This window comes from Rana temporaria, chromosome 3, assembly GCF_905171775.1.
Source record: "Rana temporaria chromosome 3, aRanTem1.1, whole genome shotgun sequence".
In the NCBI taxonomy this organism is placed as follows: domain Eukaryota; kingdom Metazoa; phylum Chordata; class Amphibia; order Anura; family Ranidae; genus Rana; species Rana temporaria.
Genome location: NC_053491.1, coordinates 136820429 through 136841746, shown reverse-complemented (window position 1 = coordinate 136841746; position 21318 = coordinate 136820429). Strand labels below are relative to the sequence as shown.

The following is a 21318-nucleotide window of genomic DNA, read 5'->3' as shown; positions in this document are numbered from 1 at the left end:
CTCAAAAGAGATACGACGGCGTATCTACTGATACGCCGTCGTATCCCTGTTTCTATCTTTGGAACTGATCCACAGAATCAGTTTCCAAGAGATAGACAGAAGATCCGACATGTGTAATTGAATTACACTGTCGGATCTTAAGGATGCAATTCTAGGCCGGCCGCTAGGTGGCGAGGCCATTGCGGCCAGCGTAGAATATGCAAATGAACACTTACGGCGATCCACGAACGCTCCGACGGGCCCGTCGCTCTAAATCTATGTCGTTTACGTTGAGTTACGCGGTGTAAAAATAGGGCTGAGTCCTATTTGACTAAGCCCTATTAAGTATGGCCGGCGTTCCCGCGTCGAAAATTCAAACTCTACGTCGTTTGCGTAAGACGTCCGTGAATGGCGCTGGACGCCATTTACGTTACCGTCTAAGAAAATGACGTCGGAGCGACGTCTGTTAGCGCAATGCACATCGGGTAAGTTACGAGACGGAGAATGCGCAGTACGTCCGGCGCGGGAGCGCGCCTAATTTAAATGGGACTCGCCCCATTAGATTCGGCACGCCTTGCGCCGGACACATTTAAGTTACACCGCCGCAAATTTCAAGGTAAGTGCTTTGTGGATCGGGCACTAACTTGGCCAATTTGCGGCAGTGTAACTTAAATGGGAAAAGTTAAGTTACGCCCGATATTTGTGGATCTGGCCCTAATTTCTTCAACAGTTTAAGCCAATATGTACTCTTCTACATATTTTGGTATAAAAAAAACGTGTATACTGATTGGTTTGAGCAAAAGTTATAGCGTCCACAAAATAGGGGAAAGATTTATGGCATTTTTATCATTATTATTTTTTTACTAGTATTGGCAGTGATCAGCAATTTTTAGCAGGACTTGCGACATTGCAGCAGACAGACTGGACACTTTTGACACTTTTTTGGGACCAGTGATATTATTACAGGGATCAGACCACCCAACCACGATAGACAAGCTCTGGCATGGGGCATTATTACATGCGGCCATTGTACATATTGCCCATGGGTACAGACGGGATCATGCTTCTGTCTGCCCAATGGTGAAACATTTCCACCCCAATTTCATGCCACCTGTAACACAGAAGGAGTTGTGTATCTCATGACCTGCAGGTGTGGGGCTTTTTATGTGGGAAAAACATTTAGTCCATTTAAAAAACACATAGATGATCATCTGTACTATTCTCAATATGCGAAGATGCTTACTCAGTTTAGCTTGGGTCTCTATCACAAATTTGACACCTCCGTGGTGAAATGTATCATCTTAGAGGTGATACCCCAAGACCCTTGTGACGGAAACTGGGATAAACGCATCTTGCAGAGAGAAACACTTTGGATTGAGTGTTTGGAAGCCACAAAGCCACCGGGAATCAATGAGGTGCTCTCATAACGGCCCTTTCTTTGAGGGACCGGTCTGGCAGTACTATGATCCCTGGCCGTGTTTTATACTATCTCTCTCTCCCCTCCTCTGGATACATTTTCCCACACCTGCAAGTGTCATAGCCGTGGCTTTTGGAGATGTACTTCTTGTATTCCTTGTTATATTTTTGTGCTTGTTTTTGGTTTGGATACTTTATTTTATCTTATTTTATTCCATTTTGTCCAGTGCTGTTTGTGTAGAAATATCAGGGGAAAAGAGGGGGGGGGGGGATGGGAGGGGGGCGCAAGTTCGTCCAATAATTAATACGTGTGAGATCCTTCATCGAAGATGTTAGTGTGGCCGTAACCTTATGCATATATCCAAAAAATGGCAGATAAGAGGGGACAGTAGGCTAGATGAAGTAGAAGATAACCTCAGATGAGGTCGTGAAGAAAAAGGGGTTACTATAGGTCACACTGTAGTGATCTCAATCCTGATTGAAATAAACTCTTGGATGGATATCAAAAGTTTATTAATGAATTTAAACAATCATATACGAATAAATACAAATGACACAACACAATTTGATAAAACGTGGTATGAATAGACTGTTATCCGATCATGAACACACATGTAACGTACAAGACATACAATTAGACAACATGAACACACAAGACGCTGTCCGGACTAAACAGGGATCAGTCATTGGTTGTCGGCACTGTGGTAACTACATAATGTAATAATGGACGACATTTATGGAGGATATACACATATGAAGGTATAGTCAAGGATGACAAAGTCACCTAAAGTCCAAATTGTTAACCCTATGAGTGCACTCACCAATGGCTGAACCCTGGGGGGGAAGTGGAGAGGGAGAAGGGGGAGGGTGAAGGGAGTATTAGGGACTGAGACTGCAACAGGTATTAGTAATGGTGTTTGTGGTCTTACTAGGTTTTGGGTCATTGAGCTTTTAAGTATCCATTGATCTATATGGAGTGTCCTCCAATTATTTGTGTCCCTCTTTGTTGATCCATAACAAGTCAGCTCGGTTGTGCCCCCCCCCCTCGGATTGACCTAGCAACATTTATCATTTACATATATTATCATGTTTTATTTTGTCATTTTCAACCCTATGTTGTGCATGCTACGTGCACAGTATGATAGTCCTTGTCAGGCACCGTGCTGGCCCCATAGCATGAATTTTTTTTATATAAATTGCCTTTATGCAATTATGCTATTGCATGCATTAAGCATGTATTTAATTATTGAGTGTTCTTTGGCCATCCATCCTCTGTTAGAATTTGGCACCTGTGTGGACCCGAACCCTTGTTCTCCGGACTGGACACTGGGTTTAATTAGTGGGAAGAATGTGTGGCCACCCAAGCCATCTGCATTTTGTGTCAGTCCCTCCCAATCCAGGGAGATGACTGATAGTAATTACTGCCGGTGGCACAATGAGAGACACCATTTCCTTGGTGTTCTATCTCAGTACTTCCACCCCAGGCACTTGGATTGTCATTGCAGTCTGGGTGCGCATGCGCATAGTACAACTTTCGGCTGGCTCACGTGACGTCAGACGCATTCTGAGGTACATCTGAGCGGGATGCATAAACTAGCGGGGCCGTGACACCACTCCTCGGATGCTGTTGAGGAGTGGAGTCACCAGTCTTACCCCGCTGTGCTAGCGGCCCTGGGACAATTTGGATGCAGATCTGGAGGTAGGCAGGACAGAATCTGCACTTCATTTATTATATATTTGTTTGTTTTGAGCTCAAATCCGTTTGTATGTTCCTCACTGTTTACGATGGCATTTGTATTCCTTTGCTTACCAGGCTCACCTGTACAATCTTTATACCAACCAGTCTTATATTGCAAGTAGCAACTGAAAGTACGCACCATTTCCTGGATATATCTGATTCAACAGCAAGGTATACAAGCTCTGCTGCCACCTTATCCTATGCAGGCACTAATAGCTAAACCCGCACAGTGGTTGTTTGTTAATATACAACGTGGTTAGTTTATTCATAATTTTTTCTCCTACTATGTTTTTCTAGAGATATTCCCAGTACCCGGGGTCCATATGGGAATTTGATGCAAACGCATCGCAGGGGTTATAGGGCTGATATGCCAATTGGCACCCTCCAATTCCTTTAATCCTTTTAAGGTAATCTTTTTTTCAAAAAGAGATTTATATATTTTTTTATCACCAAATATGTGCCAACTTGCAGCTTTGAGCTGTAGTTTGTACAGCAAAGGCAAACCAAGACGCTCATTACTATTTTTTGTTTAATTTAGACACATCCCTTCAGATTGACTAGCAATTCCATATGCATTGCTGGGTTACCGTATAATTACCTGTCTTTTATTTGATATTTTCTACGTGAGTATTGACATGTTCCACCTTTTTCTCCTTATAGGAAAATATATGTGTCATTATAAAAAGGTGTTCTATATTTATTTTCAATATAGTATTTTTTTATATATATTTTCGGATTTTTTTTAGCTATCTGGTGCATCCCCACATTCTGTCCCACTACTCATATGGACCCTTTGTCTGAAGTCTGGAGGCCACGGGTCTTTGCCCCATTTTTCATCTGGGGTGGTGGTCCACTTGGTGACCACTCTGGTAGGATTGGTTTGGCTGTACTTTGAACACTCCTAATTTGCATAATTTTTTGTAATTTTTTTTGACTATGTTAAAATAAAATCAATATTGCTGTATCTGATTATTTAACATGAAATATGTTCTCTTTTTATAGAATTCAGAGGCTCCTGATGAAGTGATACACATATCGCAAAACATGTAGAGCTCAATTTTTTATCTCTTTATGGATCTCGTGGACTCTACACCGAAGAGATATCTGTACTCAGCAGAGGCATCTATATTATAGACACCATCACAGCAAGCCGTTTACAGTATTATTGAGTCATTCTCCTTGAGTCTTATCACGTGATCCATTCCCTTGTATTTGTATTCTATCTATTTTTTGTATTCTATTTTTAGATATATTTGCTTATCAATATGTCACAACTGTGAAACATTAAAAATTGTTATATTTTACAAACGTGCCTACAAAGTAAATTATTCCACCTTTAATTTTAATCCATTCAATATTAGGACGTGGCAAAATTGTCATTCAGGGTGTTGATTACCACCCAAGGGCACCTGTAATCAATTTATACCTGGCCTTCTGTTTGGGCTGCTGCAGGAAGATAGAATGGTCTTTTACATTTACAGTGAAATTATCTTTGTAGCATGACAGTTTTTGTTGAGTGCCTGAATTCAACACTAGATAAGAATGTCTGATGTTTTTGATCTGGCAGGTAGAATACAAGTAAATAATACAAAATAGTTCCCTAAGAGTCAAGACTACACTATTTGAACAGTTCAAGAATGGTAATTCAAATTGCACCCTTTAGTGACTGGTTCTTTTTAAAGCCTAGCCCTAGAAACTCAGAAAAAATGCAAAGGTCAGGCTAAAGAGTATTATATGCCAAATATTGCAGTAAATAAAATGTCTTGTTTTCCCAGTAAAAGGCACACAACACCTTCAAACAAACCTGTAGGTAAACTGAAAATATAGTTATGGAGTCACCTATTTAGTCCAGATGATAGTTTAGCATTTCTGGTTTCCCCACAGATACTCCTTTAGTCATTTAGGATACACACTCTGAAGCGTTGATATAATTACGATTGTTATGTTCTGTTGATTACACTCGCATTCACCAAAGTAGACCACTTTTCACAGCAGGTTTCTTTTGCATGCTTTTTCCATGCTAATCAATATAAAAATTAAAGATAAGTTTTCACAATCATGTTATACCGACATGTGATGTTTCATGGTGATGCTTCACTTATCAAACTGCCAACAGAATGGCTAATTTTTAACCATTGTATGCATATAATGTAGATGTAAAGTAAGCCTGGAATACAATACATGTCTTGTGCAATTTAACTTTCTTTGATACAATAATAACATAGCTCTCATAAAATTTTGTGTGCATTCGAAAACAATGTTCATTTTCCATTATATTTAACTACATAATTATGACTAAATATTGTCATCTGTGGTGAACCTGCTGCTCTTGGACAGGGTTGCAGTATGTAAATTAAAACACAACTTTCTCCATCAGTCCCACACATCTACCTAGACGTAGCCTAAAGGCCATACCACCTTGTTGATTGTGCTGTACCAAATGCATTCTTCTCTTGGATAATACCTTGCTTTGATCATCAAATATGTCTTGGGGCAGGGGTGCCCAACATTTTGAGGGCCGAGGGCCACTTACGTGACTTAGTAACCAGTTGTGGGCCACAATGAGCGGAGCGGGCAGATGACAGGTCTTATTTTTTCTATTTAAGTACTCCATGTTTTATATTCTACATTTCATGGATTACTATGGTTTTTTAGATGTATGTGCAGTACTCTCATAAGATTTTGCATTTACATCTAATTGTATTCTCCTTTTCAGCCAGTGGAGGTGCAATATAAATATTGTGTAGTTGTTCCACAGGTTGGTTTGTTATTATTAAAAGATTTTCTATATCTCACAGCTCTCCATTATGGTTAGTTTCACTTGGTGATTCTGTGTGATTGTTGTTGGTTCCATTGTCTCAAAGTCACATCAAGGTGTGGTTCCCATTGTTTCCTTTATATGCGATGCGTCAGTGCGTCACCTGATCCCTTGTGACGACGTCTTTGTGAGACAAAACGATCGTCGGGAAGTTGACGCGCTGACGTCTTTGCCCATAGGGTGTCTGCTTGCCGGCCGGCTGTTTGTTTTTTAATGCAATCTACTCTATGGGCCCTCTGATCCAATCAGATGGGAGGGGTCAACTTCTGTTTTTTTTTTTAAAACACATGGGATTGGAGGTAGGCGGGTGTAAACGGACAAAAGTCCATAGAGGTAAATGGAGGGTCTGATTGGGTTGGACCGATCGCGTGAAAGGGTCTACCCACAATGTGGGTGCGGCGCAGTGTACCTGAGATTTTCCTGGCGATTAGCTGCACTTTGCCATAGACTTCTTTTATATCCTGAAGGTTTGGTACACTTTCTGAAAAGCCGCTTGCTTCCTCTACCGCCAGCTTCATTCACAACACTGATGCTCTGGGATGGCAATTCGGCAACCTGCAATCTGGGCTTGCCAGCCAGCCATCCCAGAGCAGTAAGTTGCGGGCCACATCAGAGGGCTCCACGGCCACATCTGTCCTATTCACACCAGCTTAATTGTTGCCTTGACTTTTGCAAACAAAAAGTGCAATTGTAAACATCACTATTATGAATGTACAGCTACTGGCACTCTCCTTCATCATGGGTAGGACACTGCAGACAGTGCTCAGTAGCTCAATGCAGAATTGCCTTGTAGGGAAATAAAGTAATTCTAGTATCAGCAACCAGTGGCAGATACACAGATAGCATGGTGAACCAGTTTCTGTGGGCCCACATGTCTTCCATTATATATTTTATAGTGCAACTTTACCCATAACACCTTAACAAAAATAATGTTCTTTAGTAAGGATCATACATTCCACTTTAATATTTATGCTACCAAAATCAGTGTGTGTTGTAAATCATCCATTGGCCAGCACCCGCTGATCAGCTTCTGCTGTGGCTAATCTCAGCAGAAGTGGCGCACTGCCTCCCCGGAGGTGCAGAATCATGTAAATATACGCGATTCTGCACAGAGCAGCCACCCTGTAGCAGTAAAGCTACAATAGGGTGGTCGTTAACTTGTTAAGGAAGATAATTACTTACTTGATACTGCTACTACAGAAAGTTGAAAAGCAATAAGACACTGCAAAGTTAATGTGGTGGATTAGAATGGACAACCACGTATTTGTTTCTTTCTCTATATTTTATCATAGACCTTTTTTTACAGGAAGACTGATTTGTAGGCTCTTTTGTAAAATGATGGCAGTTGTACTCTTCCTAAACTGGAACATACTGTATAGGTGAATACAAGTTCTGTAAAACATGTGCAGAAGGAAAAATGGTAAAAATGTTTTACAAAGGATACTATTTATACAGCATTCTGCCTCAAGGAATTCAATTTAACATAAATTTTCCAGCTGTCTGACATAAGACATAAGCTTACAATATCAAAGCCGGAACCTTTCAAGTATGACTTATTCCCATTCATTCAAATAATAAGGCATTCAAGGAGCGAGAGAATATAAAATGAATTATTGGTTTGTTTACTAAGGTAATAACCAGAATAAATTACCGATATAGTTAGAAATAACAATTACTGTACAGTTCATTAAAAGAAGGTATGAAAGAAACAGTAAAACATTGTTCTTCACTGCATATGATAAATCCTAATGCTGTTCAGTCCTTGCATTCTAGCAAATGCTTAAACAAATATGCTTAGATTAATTGTTGTATTTAAAATATGCATTATCTGTTTGGATACCTTAAATAGAGCATTATAAAATTGCATACAGTGGTTCATATAGCGGTAAAGATTAAAGTGGTTCTAAAGATAAAAGCTTTTTTTATCTTAATGCATTCTATGTATTAACCACTTGCCGCCCACCCGCCGGCGTTATAGGTTGGCTGTTTGAAGAGAATATTGGTTGTTTTGCCAGCAGCTAGCTGCCAAAACCCTGGTATCCTCTTCAAGAGCGGACGGTCGGCTTTCAGATAAAAGTGGTCTCTGTGGCAGATTCGCCGTAAGATCACTTTTATCGGTGGCGGGAGAGCCCCACTTCCTGCCTCGCTCTGGTGCCCTTTCGCCACTTACCGGAACCGCCTGCAGCGGCAAAGGTGATTGGATCCTTCTCCGTGTGTGGTATGGAGATGAGTGAGGGGAAGATGGCCCCCACTCAGTTACATACCATTGCAGGGTGGAAGTGATGTCAAAACATCCCTTCCGCCCAATGCTCTTAAAGGGACTTTTTTTGTTTGTTTTTTAAACAACATTTCTATCTTTTTATTGCATTGTAGTGTAAATATGAGATCTGAGGTATTTTTGACCCCAGATCTCATATTTAAGAGGTCCTGTCATACTTTTTTTCTATTACAAGGCATGTTTTTTTTAAATAACAGTGTAAAAATAAAATAAGAAAAAAACGTTTTTAATGTGCCCCGTACCGCCAAGCTTGCTCGCAGAAGTGAACACATACGTGATTAGCGGCCACATATGAAAATGGTGTTCAAACCACACATGTTAGGTACCGTCACGATCATTGGAGCGAGAGCAATAATTCTAGCATTAGATCCCCTCTGTAACTTAAGACATGCAACCTGTAGAATTTTTAAAAACATCGCCCATGGAGATTTTTAAGGGTAAAAGTTTGTCGCCATTCTACGAGCGGGCACAATTTTGAAGCATGACATGTTGGGTATCATTTACTCGGTGTGACATCATCTTTCACAATATAAAAAAAATTGGGCTAACTTTACTGTTGTCTTATTTTTTTATTCAAAAAAGTGTATTTTTTACAAAAAAAGTGCGCTATTAAGACTGCTGAGCAAATACGGTGTGACAGAACGATCACCATTTTATTATCTAAATATATAATGTTTGGGGTTGAAAGTAATTTTCTAGCAAAAAATATGTTTTAAAACCAGAAAACACCAAATCTCAAAACGAGGCTCTGTCCTTAAAGGGTCAGTAAAGGAATTGTTTTTTTTTAAATAACAAACATGTTATTCTTACCTCCACTGTACAGTTAATTTTGCACACAGTGGCCCCGATCCTAGTCTTCTGGGGTCCCTCGGTGGCTGTTTTGGCTCCTCCCCACCAACAACTTCACACAGATATGCGAGCGAGCTTGCATAGTGTGGAGCTGTTGCGGGCGCGCTCCCGTGATACAGCGGCGGCCATAGTCATTGGATGTGATTGACAGCGGTGCCAGCCAATGGCTACAGCTTTCAATCCATCCACTGCAGCCAATCAACGGTCAGGCTTTGACTCGAGGAGGTTCATGGGGGCAAGCACGGGACTTTCGAAGGGTCATGTAAGTAAATTACTTTAAGTGAGTAAATTAGCGGCCGCTAATAGAATGCATTAAGGTGAAAAACAATTTACCTTTGCAACCCCTTTAAGTGGTTGAAGTAAAGCCATTCCACTAGCTGCTTCTGCCCCCCCCCCCAACACTTATTTGCGTCCTACTTTGAACTAGTGCTGTACCCACCTTCAGTTCTTCTCTCCCCTCTCCCTGTTAATACAGGCTGCACTGATGGCAGCAGGTGCCATTGACTCTTGTGTGGAGGTAGTGTGGGGCATGGTCAAGCCATGCTGTGTGTGTCTATGGATGGACACAACCCAGCTCAGGGGCAAGGCTGCATGTGTGTGGCTTGCTATGGTGGCACATGGAGAAGAGGAGGAGTGAACAGCACTAGCAATGAATCCAAGATGAGTTGGTAATGGGCTCTGTGCAATACTGATGCACTTTTATAGTTATCTTTTATATTTTAGAAAAACATTTTGTTACTTTGCAACCGCACATGCAGGCAAAAAAACAAACAAAAAAAAACATATATTTACGAAAAACTTGTGTTTTTCAAGCAAGCTTTCAACATTATCTTGTTTTGATGGCAACATGCTCCAATTCTGTCCACACACAATTATGTATTTTGTTTCATATGAATAGGATGACTAAGCACACATTGAAACAGTGCCCATTTTAAATTTTTATTTACCTTATAGGTAAGGCATACCCAAAGTAAGATTTTTATTTTTAGATTCAGGAAGATTTTAGTTACAGTATATGGTCTGCAAAAGTAAATTGTTTTGCATAAGAGCTACCTAGTTGTCTATTATTTGATCATGTACATGCAGTTGTGCTGTAAAGTCTTCAGTTAAGTAGCTATCTTCTCTGCAATCAGGATTTCAAAGCTCTAAACAACCTGTCACGCCAGCAGTTAGGTGCTACGAAATACATAGTGCTATATCATTTACCATATATCTGACAGCAAAGGGTGCTTGTAAATACCCAGAAGACTAGAAAATAGGCATTTAGCTGCACAGCATAGATGAAGAAGGCTTAGACATGTGTAACACTATGAATACAGTTTTGGCTTAGTAGACTCCACGACAAAAGTGTTGCTAGCTTTTTAGAGCTACCCCAATTCAGAGGAAATCAGTATGTGTCAGATATATCGGATTTGTCACACCAAATGTCAAATACAGGCATAAATAGATTTCTAACTGAGATAAAAAGTATAGTGAGTTTGGAGAGAGCAAAGATTTCAGGCTTTAGAGATATCATTTTTTCTCAGCATTAACAAAGCCGTGTCCATCCACAAAATCACAGGGGCCACTAAAGTACAGGTCGAAGCAAAGTCCCCATCCACTGCATGCTGTGCCCTGGTGCAAACATAAGACAAATGGCCATCACTCTAAAAAGTATATGAATAGTATATGTTTTACTTTACAGTTTTCATAGAGAACAGCAATGGGACTGACATCTGAGAGATGCAGAGATCCCCTTTACACTGCAGTGGTAAAATAATCATTCTTTATGATCCATGTAACTGGGGCCACAGCAGAGGTGTGTCCTTTACATACATACTTTGTAGTATAAGGGTCTCTCTTTAGATTCTCAAAAATAGTAGGCATGAGAGGGTCTTTATTCATGATATTTTTCAAATGTATATTTTTGGCTCTGCCCCTTACATTACTTATATTGGTCTATCTGGTCCAAGCTGTCACCTCATACATTTGCCTTTATATTATGGTCTTCATCTTTTTCCCCATGGCAATTGTCCATTAATTTAAATATACTCACATGTATATATTTTTCTGGCCTGACCCCTAAATGATATTACATACATGAATATATGGTCTGAGCGTCACATCTCACATTATCGTTTATATTCTGTTTCTTTATTACTTTGGTATTTATTATACCCTATTGCACCTTTTAGAATTTCTTTCTTTCTTGGTCCCAGGCCAATTCCCTGTCAGCTCCTGACCAGAGCTTACTGTGTGGAGCACTTTTGTTACATTGGACCCTCTTTCCATGTATCTTTATTCTGCTGTGGATGTTTTTAGAGCTACTAGTATTATTACTTTTTCAGATTTATTTAAGTATATAGAGAGGTTTATCTTTTTGATTCTTGTTTTGCTTTTTGACATGGTCTTTCCAAAGATACATACAAGCTCCATAAATAGTTTTACTGTCTCCTGGAGATGTGGACTCTGCTCCACGAAACGCGTAGAGACTACAGTCCAAAATATGCACTCACTTAATCGTTTTTACAACCTTGTATATATGTAATTACGAGAAATGTATATACACCATAGTATGTTTTTAGAATGATACAAGTATTGTACAATGTATCTGTTTTTAACATTGTAATATGAAATACATTTTTTATTTTTTTATATTGTTACCAATTTCATTATGACATAACTCCTACGGAAAAATGTTCTTGTTGGTATTTAATCAAGATGCAAGTGTGATGGACAATATACACAGTGTGAGATAACATCACATTTGCACCTCAATAAAAGGGATCTTTGTGTATACAGTATATATTGTCAGCCCTGTTGTTCCTAATGGGAGCTTTGAAGTAAAACTCGATTTGCCTACATCTAAGGCCTCGGACATGTATGGTGAGTCTGTACAGACGACCGAACATGTCCGACGGACAGGATTCCAGCGGACATGTTTCTTAGCATGCTAAGAAACATTTGTCCGCTGCAAAACAGTCGGCTGGACAAATGTCCGCTGGAAACCTGTCCGGTCGGCCGTACACACGACCGAACATGTCTGCTGAAACTGGTCCGCGGACCAGTTTCAGCAGACATGTTCGGTCGTCTGTACGAGGCATTAGGGTACCTAGCTATATGTCTCCTGTTATTTGTGGTGCCACCACCTGCAATACAACCAGCTTTCTTTGAAAAACATTATTTAAAACCAATCATATATGATTTGCCATTGTTTGGCACAGAATTAAGTCACGTATAAAGCAGAATTCTTCAGTTCACCAATTGAAATGCTTTCCATACATTTCTACAAAAGGATCATATGAATTAAAATAAAAATGTTCTTTGTCACACACACACACACGTATATTATATACATGTGTATGCCCGCCCAACCTATTACTTAGTTCGTTGCTATGGGCTCTAGCCCCAGATCTTTTGTAGACCTAGCAACGCTCCAAGCTCTACCCCAGAATATGAACGTCGTATTCTGGGATGCTGCCTAATTTTGCACCAATGTTAAACCTATATGTTATTCTAGGGTGAATTTTTAGGCACATTTTTTGGCTATGGTAACTGGATGTCTCTGTTTTAATACTTTGGGATGAATCTTAATGTACCAATCGCAAATAATACACCCTTTTGAGCTCATTCGTTATTGTATTTGCCTTTTAGGCAAACAACAAAGATAGCATTTCTTTGGTTAATCTTTTAATATATCTCTTAATTCAATGGCTTGCACCTGATAGTCCAATTGTTTGTTTTCCCTTTTGTTTACTTGGTTAGAAATGTGGTGCTATTAGGCTGCTATTAGGCTACATTCACACCCAGGGGCTGTTGTGAATAGTAACGCCAGGAATACGATTTCCTGTGGGATCACTTCCGGATGCAAACAAGGTGAGTCCAACAGCGATCACCACAGGTAATCGCTGACTGTGGAGAAAACTGCAAATAGCTGCAGCCGCCAGCAACCTGTCATTATAGGTAATGGGGCCTGTGGCAGCTGCTAGACTCTGAGAGTCACAGCAGGAAACTCTGATTCCTGCTGCTACTATTCACACCACCCCTTATCATCTGTGTAAAAGTAGCGTAATAGTTGACGTTAGGCACCCCCCCATGCTATAAATAAGAATTTAGCCCTTGCTGTGTCAGGGTGGGACACTACATGCTATTTTGTAACTGACTGTCAATGAAGATTCTATGATCTGCTCTTAAACTTCAGTACTCTATATTGGCACAGCTGGGAACAGCCACAGCCTTCACCACAAGTGTCCGCTCTGAGACTTGTATTTCAAGGGAGGAATGTGGTGGGTTGGGCATGGGTCTGTTACTGGGGAGGGTGTAAGAGGAGGAATAGAACAACAAAAAATAATACAAAAGTCAAGATGGCAAGGCTGACTTTGAGATGACGCTGTAAAGATCCGGGTGCATCCTTGTATGTCTACAATTCCAGCAAAAAACACAGGTGACCTCCTTCCATGGAAAGCTTGAACAGATTTAAAAACGCTATCTACTCATCATTCTTTCTGAGATAGCTGGAGCTTGACCATGCTTACTATTCAGATTATATGCTGGCAAATTCTCTGCCTGGGGAAAGTAAGGTCAGTCAGATATACAGGTACAATCCATGCCTACCACCTCTCAACACTCAAAGTTGACAAATACTGACAATGCAGTGATCAAGGCCAGTTTTAAACCGTTGTAATTTAATACATTTTTACAATTCCCTTGGTCCTACATAGAATGAAAAACAGAATCAATCTTGTTTGAGTAAGACTATGGGCCTAATCCTCAAAAACCTCGGCGCAACGTAACTTTTCCATGGAAGTACACCGCCGCAAATCTCTAACTAAGTGCACGATCCAGAAAGCACTTACCTAGAAATTTTGAGCGTGTAACTTAAATCCGGCCGGCGCAAGGCGTTCCTCTTCTCCAGGGGGCGATTACCATTTAAATGAGGCGCGCTCCCGGCGCCGGCCGTACTGCGCATGCTCGTGACGTCATTTTCCGACGGGCCATAGCACGAAATTACGTTATGTCGGGCTTTGTGGATGCGACGGGACAATAAAGTTGCGTCGGGTAAAAAAAAAGATACGCGCCAAATTTTTTTTTTAAAATTTAAAAAAAATCGCGTCGCGAGCAAGAAAGGTCTGTTTTTACAAGGGGGTAAACAGTTTACACCTTGTAAAAGCAGCCCTAATTTTGCGTTTGCAAAATAAAACTTTCGGAGATAAACGAAGCTGAAAAGCTTTGTGGATCTCCGTAAGTCCTAATTTGCATACCCGAGGTGGCATTTCGACGCGAAATGCCCCCAGTGGCGGGATGCGGTTACTGCTTCCTAAGATCCGACAGTGTAATTCAATTACACATGTCGGATCTTCGTCCGTAACTATGGGAAACTGATTCTGTGGATCAGTTCCATAGTTAGGACCAGGATACGACGGAGTAACAGCAGTTACTCCGTCGTATCTCTTTTGAGGATTTGGCCCATGTTTTCTATGCTGTAATATGGTTCTTCTCCACCAGCTTTTAAATAAAAAAGTGTATTTTTTTAATTAATATTATCATATTATATAGTGTAATGATTTCACTTTTGATACTCATTTACATGGTCATGTAAAGCCATATACCACCAAGAATGAGTGTATTTGTACTGTGGGTAGCACAGGATTATGAGATCAGCAGCTGTTCACATGTAATCACACATTGGGTGCTCACTGTGGTTAAGGATATGTGGTTAATGATGTTCTGTTTTAAGGACCCCACATCTGTTTATAATCATGTTGCAACAGCTCAATGATCAATTTAATGCAAACAATTGCATGTCAACCTGTCATTGATCTGTACAGGCTTGCTTGTCATGGCTGCTCAAATCCACCTGCAATACCTGCTGTACAAATACTCTCACTCTTGGTGGAATACTGTCCTACACAACCATGTGAATGTTTGCTAATAGAGCCTTCACTCAACAAGTTTCCTTTTCACCATCCCAATTTTTCCCTATTCACAACATTAGCAAATCACACAAAGCGCGCCCTTAAAAAAAAAAAAAAAAGAAAGCAAAGCTTCCTCCTGCAGACTCCTTGGTTACTGATGTCACATATCCCGGGAGGCTGTAGGGGGCTTCCCCACAGCACCAGAGAAATCATCATGTGTCTGGTGCTACATCATCTGGGGCCATCCTGGAAGAGACAGCCAACTTCAGATGACAAAGCCAAAAAAGATGGTGGCACAGGATGCAATGTTACCTGTCAAAAAATAGGGAGAAAAGGGCAATGCAGGATTCTCTGGCCTTGTATGTTCTCCTGGATAAAAGAGTATTAACAATGGATGTCATATTGTCGATCAATTTTATAGGAATGGGTGAAGTTCCTCTTTTAGGAAGTATATACCTTTTATATATTTTTCAAGTAAAATGTATCAGATGTACAAAATAGTAATCCTAAAAGCCAATATACCTATAAGACTGCATGAACATTTAACCTGTCTCTATTGATTTTTGCAAAGCTCCTTGTCCACCTTTAATTCTTCAAACAGCAGCAGCTTCCCAATGTGTGCACAATCACTACACACAAGTAAAATGTCTCCAATATGCAATACAGCTGCTTGTTACTGGAGTATATTTATCCTGTGCATATTGGGAATTCAATTGCTCATGCTCAATGTTCAATGGCCATGAGTAAAAATCTGCAACACACATAATGATCAAATATATTTTTCCAGTTCAGCTAGCATCCACAAAATTATAGTAAAGCATCAGTCAAATGTACAACGTTATTCAACAAAGAAGACAACATGAAAAACACAAATTAGATAGTCTTACATAAGCTAGTAAGGATGATTACATATAAGCTGGTTATAGAACAGCAGATGAACTCAGAGACAGGATAAAGATCCAGTTTAGCTACCCAGATTCCCTAGGTCTAGCACATATTTGGCAAATACCAAACTAGGTGCAATTGCACCTTCTACTTATTTCTAACACTCTGTATGTTTGAACAGTAAGGATGAGCTCTATGTTTGGGTCGAACATGAGTTAGACTCGAACATTGGCTGTTCGCCGAATAGCCACAATTTGGGGTAAATTCGACAAGCAGCAGAACACCCTTTAAAAGTCTATGAGAGAAATCTAAAGTGCTAATTTGAAAGGTTAATATGCACGTTATTGTCATAAAAAGCGTTTGGTGACCTGGGTCCTGCCCCAGGGGACATGTATCAATGCAAAAAAGTTTTAAAAACGTCATTTTTTTCTGGAGCATTGATTTTAATAATGCTTAAAGTGAAACAATAAAAGTGAAATATTCCTTTAAATTCCTATCTGGGGGGTGTTTATAGTATGCCTGTAAAGTAGCGCATGTTTCCCGTTTTTATAACGGTCCCTGCACAAAATGACATTTCCAAAAGAAAAAAAAAATCATTTAAAACTACTTGCGGCTATAATGAATTGTCGGGTCCCAACAGTACAGATAAAAGTCAATGAAAGTCATTGAAAAAAAAATGTGTGGGGGTCCCCCCAAAATCCATTACCAGGCCCTTCAGGTCTGGTATGGATATTAAGGGGAACCCTGCTCCACAAAAAAAAAAATGGCGTGGGGTTCCCCCCAAAAATCCATAACAGACCCTTCTCTGAGCACGCAACCTGGCAGGCTGCAGGAAAAGAGGGGGGATGAGAGAGCGTGGGGTCCCCCAGTGACATGTATGGGTGACTCCGCCCCTTCTGACGCAACGCAGGTTTCCCGTTGCATCAGAGGGAGGCGGGGTCAACCATACTCCTCACTGGATAACCCCGCCGATTCCCCTTGCGTCTTTGGGCCCACCCCATTTGTTGGGTGCCTCTGCTGGAGGCAGGATCGTGTGCATTGTATCCTTGCTGGAGCTTATCGCTGGAGGTCATCGCTGGATACCGAGAATAGATTACATCACTGGAGATCGAGAGTGGATTACATTGCCGTTATCTTTTTTTATTTTTTTATTTTTAATTAAAAAAAATTATTTTAATTGTCCTAAGCCGTCTCCTGTAATTTTTAACATTTTGACACTTTTTTGTGATATGGTAGGGGTACAATGTACCTCTTACCAATTCACATAGGGGGACCGGGATCTGGGGGTCCTCTTTGTTAAAGGGGGCTTCCAGATTCCGATAAGACCCCCGCCCGCAGACCCCCACAACCACTGGTCAAGGGTTGTGAGGATGAGGCCCTTGTCCTCATCAACATCGGGACATCCTCCCCATGTTGAGGGCATGTGGCCTGGTACGGTTCAGGAGGGGATCGCTCCCTCTTTCCCTGCAGCCTGCCAGGTATGAATTTTTGGGGGGAACCCCATGCCATTTTTTTATTTTGGTGCAGAGTTCCTCTTAATATATATACCAGACTTGAAAGGCCTGGTAATGGAATTTTGGGGGACCCCCACACATTTTTCTTATTTTTCAATGACTTTCAATGACTTTTATCTGTATTGCTGGGACCGACAATTCATTATAGCCGCGATTAGTTTAAAAATTACTTTTTTCTGGAGATAAAATAGAGACGCATCCAGTCTTCCCTATTTCTCTTTCTCCTTCTCCCTCTCTTTCCCTTTTTTCTCTCTAATTTCTCCTCCTTTGGGCTGCCTAAGCCCAATCTCCCCCCACCCTAGTCGTTAGTACAATTCCCCCTCTCCTCCTACCCCCCTGTTATGTCTCTGTGCTATGTTCATTTACATACGCACGTATAGCCTCTCCTTTTCTATTACTAGATACACAGAATGCCCAAAGGAAATACTATATTGGCCGCTGGCTGGGGCCTGGGTTTGCGGTCCGCGGGGGGGGGGGTTCCCCGCCATTGGCACAGCTTGTTCCCGGAGGGGGCGCCGCTGGTGTGGGGGTCCGCCTCGTCTGGACTGGGCTTGGCCGGGCCGGTGGTCTATGTGAATCCTGTAGCACTGTGTTATACCGAAGTCATGGTTATCAGTATACAGGTTTATAGGTTTATTGATTTGTATTTAGACTCGAGACACCATATCTAATTGTGATAATGTTCACCATGTGGTTGATGCATTGTGATATGTATTCTCGGATTCACGTTATGGAATTATGCACTTAATGTATGTAAAGACTGTTATACTCTTTCAAATCTTCTAATAAAAACTATTAAAGGTAAAAATTACTTTTTTTCCTTTAGAAATGTCATTTTGTGCAGAGACTGTTATAAACACGGGAAACATGCGCTACTCTACAGGCATACTATAGACACCCCCCCCCCCCCAGGTACGAAATTTAAAGGAATATTTCACTTTTATGGTTTCCCTTTAAGCATTATTAAAATCACTGCTCCCGAAAAAAAACTGCCTTTTTTAAAACTTTTTTTTGCATTGATACATGTTCCCTGGGGCAGGACCCGGGTCACCAAACACTTTTTATGACAATAATTTGCATATTAACCTTTAAAATTAGCACTTTTGATTTTTCATGTTCGTGTCCCATAGACTTTAACGGTGTTCGCGTGTTCAAATTTGTTTTACCTGTTCGCATGTTCTGCTGCAAACCGAACTGGGGGGGGGGGGGTGTTCGGCTCATACCTATTGAAAAGTAAGCAGGTAGCAGGATAACATTTGTTTAAAAAAAAGACAATTAGTTTAGCTGCCTGATGACTAGTCTGCTTTTGTTGATAAACAGAGGGGTAGCAGGAGGCAAAGGGACATTTCCCACCCATGATCAATTACCCTATTCATTTAGTAAAAGAACAGGGAAAACTGCTATGGCTACTTTACACAAATTACCGAGTTCAGTCATTTTTCTACTGCAGGTCAAAAGCTATGTGCAAACAATTCAAGCAAAAGCGGTGCGAATTCTGTACAAGCTGTGTGTTAACAGCCAAGACATTTTGCTGCTGATTCAGGTGCATGTAATCTGAAAAATTCATAATATTTTAGTATTGCTAAATTTTTAATACTTCTGAATTATGTACCTTCAATTTTTTATTGTCCACATACAGTAGAACTTAGTACCTCATCAGTACAGATTTATTTTCATAAATTATTGCTTTTTAAAAGGAATCTGTCACCAAGAATCAAAATAAATATCAATGCACGGCTTTTACTGCCCTTTCCAAAACTTACTACTAAAACTGGAGGGTCTTTCTTTAGTTTAACCATAACAATCTGCGTTGTATAACAGAAGTTTCTACTTTTTACTTGCAAGATTTCTTCAAAGTATCTTACCAAGAAGATGAATATAATTTGATTTTAGGTTCCTTGCAAACTGAAAAAGCTGGGAGACAATATTCGAAGCAGAGATATAGGGGTCAATTCACTTAGAGTTAAATAACGGCTAATAAAATGCGGTAAATTACCACATTTGGTAACAATTGTGCAAGTGTTCAATTCATTAAGAATTTTGCGTTGAATACCAAATGCAGTATTTGTTCAATTTAGCAGTAATTACTGCATTATTTAATGCAGTAATTTACCGCATTCAGTTGGTTGCTAAAGAGCGGCCGGGAAGCAGGCCACGAGAACTTAACAACGGATGACTCATCAGCTGTCAGTGGGTTCCTCGCTGACTGCTAAATATAAAAAAAAAATGCAGACAATTAAAAATTATGAAAAGAAACGGTGTGCCCCCCCCAAAATCCATACCAGATCCTCATCTGAGCATGCAGCACCGCAGGTCAGGAAAGGGTGGGGGGGAACAAGCGAGCGCCTCCACTGAACCATACCAGGCTACATGCCTTTAACATAGGGGGGTGGGTGGGTGCTTTGGGGGGGGGGGGCTCTGCCACACCATTCACCGTTAACTGTTCTCTTATGAAGTCTTTAAACAATATAGTGTAAAGCCCTGTACACACGATCGGTCCATCCGATGAAAACAGTCTGATGGACCGTTTTCATAGGTTAACCCATGAAGCTGACTGATGGTCAGTCGTGCCTACACACCATCGGTTAAAAAACAGATCGTGTCAGAACGCGATGACGTAAAACACAACGACGTGCTGAAAAAAACAAAGTTAAATGCTTCCAAGCATGCGTCAACTTGATTCTGAGCATGCGTAGATTTTTAACCGATGGACGTGCCTACTAACGAATGTTTTTTTTTCTATCGGTTAGGTATCCATCGGTTAAACTTAAAACAAAATTCTTTTTTTTAACCTATGGATAAATAACCAATGGGGCCCACACATGATCGGTTTGGTCCGATGAAAACGGTCCATCAGACCGTTCTCATCAGTTTGACCGATCGTGTGTACGCGGCATTACTGGAATATCATTTACATGAAAAAATATGAGGCTGTATGTCCTATAGCAATTATTCTAATGCCCATTGATTAATATGATCAGGTCCCAGTAGATATTGTTGCATACAATATTAAGTATATTGATACATGAAAGTCCTGTTGTGCCAAAAAAACTGTCAGTCCTAATTACTTACATTTAATGCTTTATATAATTTAATAAAATGTTATTAATATTTTAAATTTATGAGAGCTAAAATATTTTATTCCTTTTTGCATATGTACTTTTTTAAGGGTCAGTCCATTAGCTATCAACTTTCCGCCCTTATTTTAGCTCCTAAGCGAATACATTTTTACTGCAAAATAAACCTGTCCTGATATAATATAGGTGCTAATAGATGAACTCTTTCTGAAAAGTGTGCAGAGCAGAAAGAGATCAGAAAGTCAGAAATTCCATCCACTCAATTTTGAAGAGGTACAGTCTGAAAGCCAGGTAACTAATACTTTTGGAAGGAGGTTTCTTTTTAAATATTTTTGTATATACTGGGTGTATATTACAGTTTAGTATATTGTATGTACTGAAGTACTATTTGCCTGGCGATAAAATGTTTTGCAAAATTATAGTCAATCTACATATAATTTTATTACATGCACTAAATACATTTAATAGCACATTACATAATTATAAACAATTCAAGAGTGAGGGACTCCATACAGTAAATGTAAGTAGTCACATTTGATGGGTATTCTTATTAAGGTTTTAACCCATTAGTGGCATTATCTTCACCGGAGATTCAAACATTTTTATATAAGATTTAATTGGAAAAATTCAAGTTGCATAACTCTTGGGTGAAAACATTAATAAAAACACCCCTTAGTGTTGATAACATACAAAATAAAATATGCCCCTCAAACAAATGGAAAAAATCATCATCCTACGCACTATAAGCCATAAAAAGCAAGTCAAAATAATTTGGCAAGTTTTCACCACAAGTATATAAAATATATCAAACCTAAAGAGTAGGTTTAAGAAAAAAAACAACCCCCTCTGGGTGAGCAATGTACATTTCAT

The 21318-nt window shown here is 40.1% G+C and overlaps 1 protein-coding gene across 7 annotated transcripts in view; it reads right to left on the bottom strand.

The window, feature by feature from the left end:
* Positions 1 to 21318, bottom strand: part of MAGI2 (membrane associated guanylate kinase, WW and PDZ domain containing 2) — a 979417-nt gene that overhangs the window by 376848 nt on the left and 581251 nt on the right. The gene's annotated exons all lie outside the window — the stretch shown is intronic.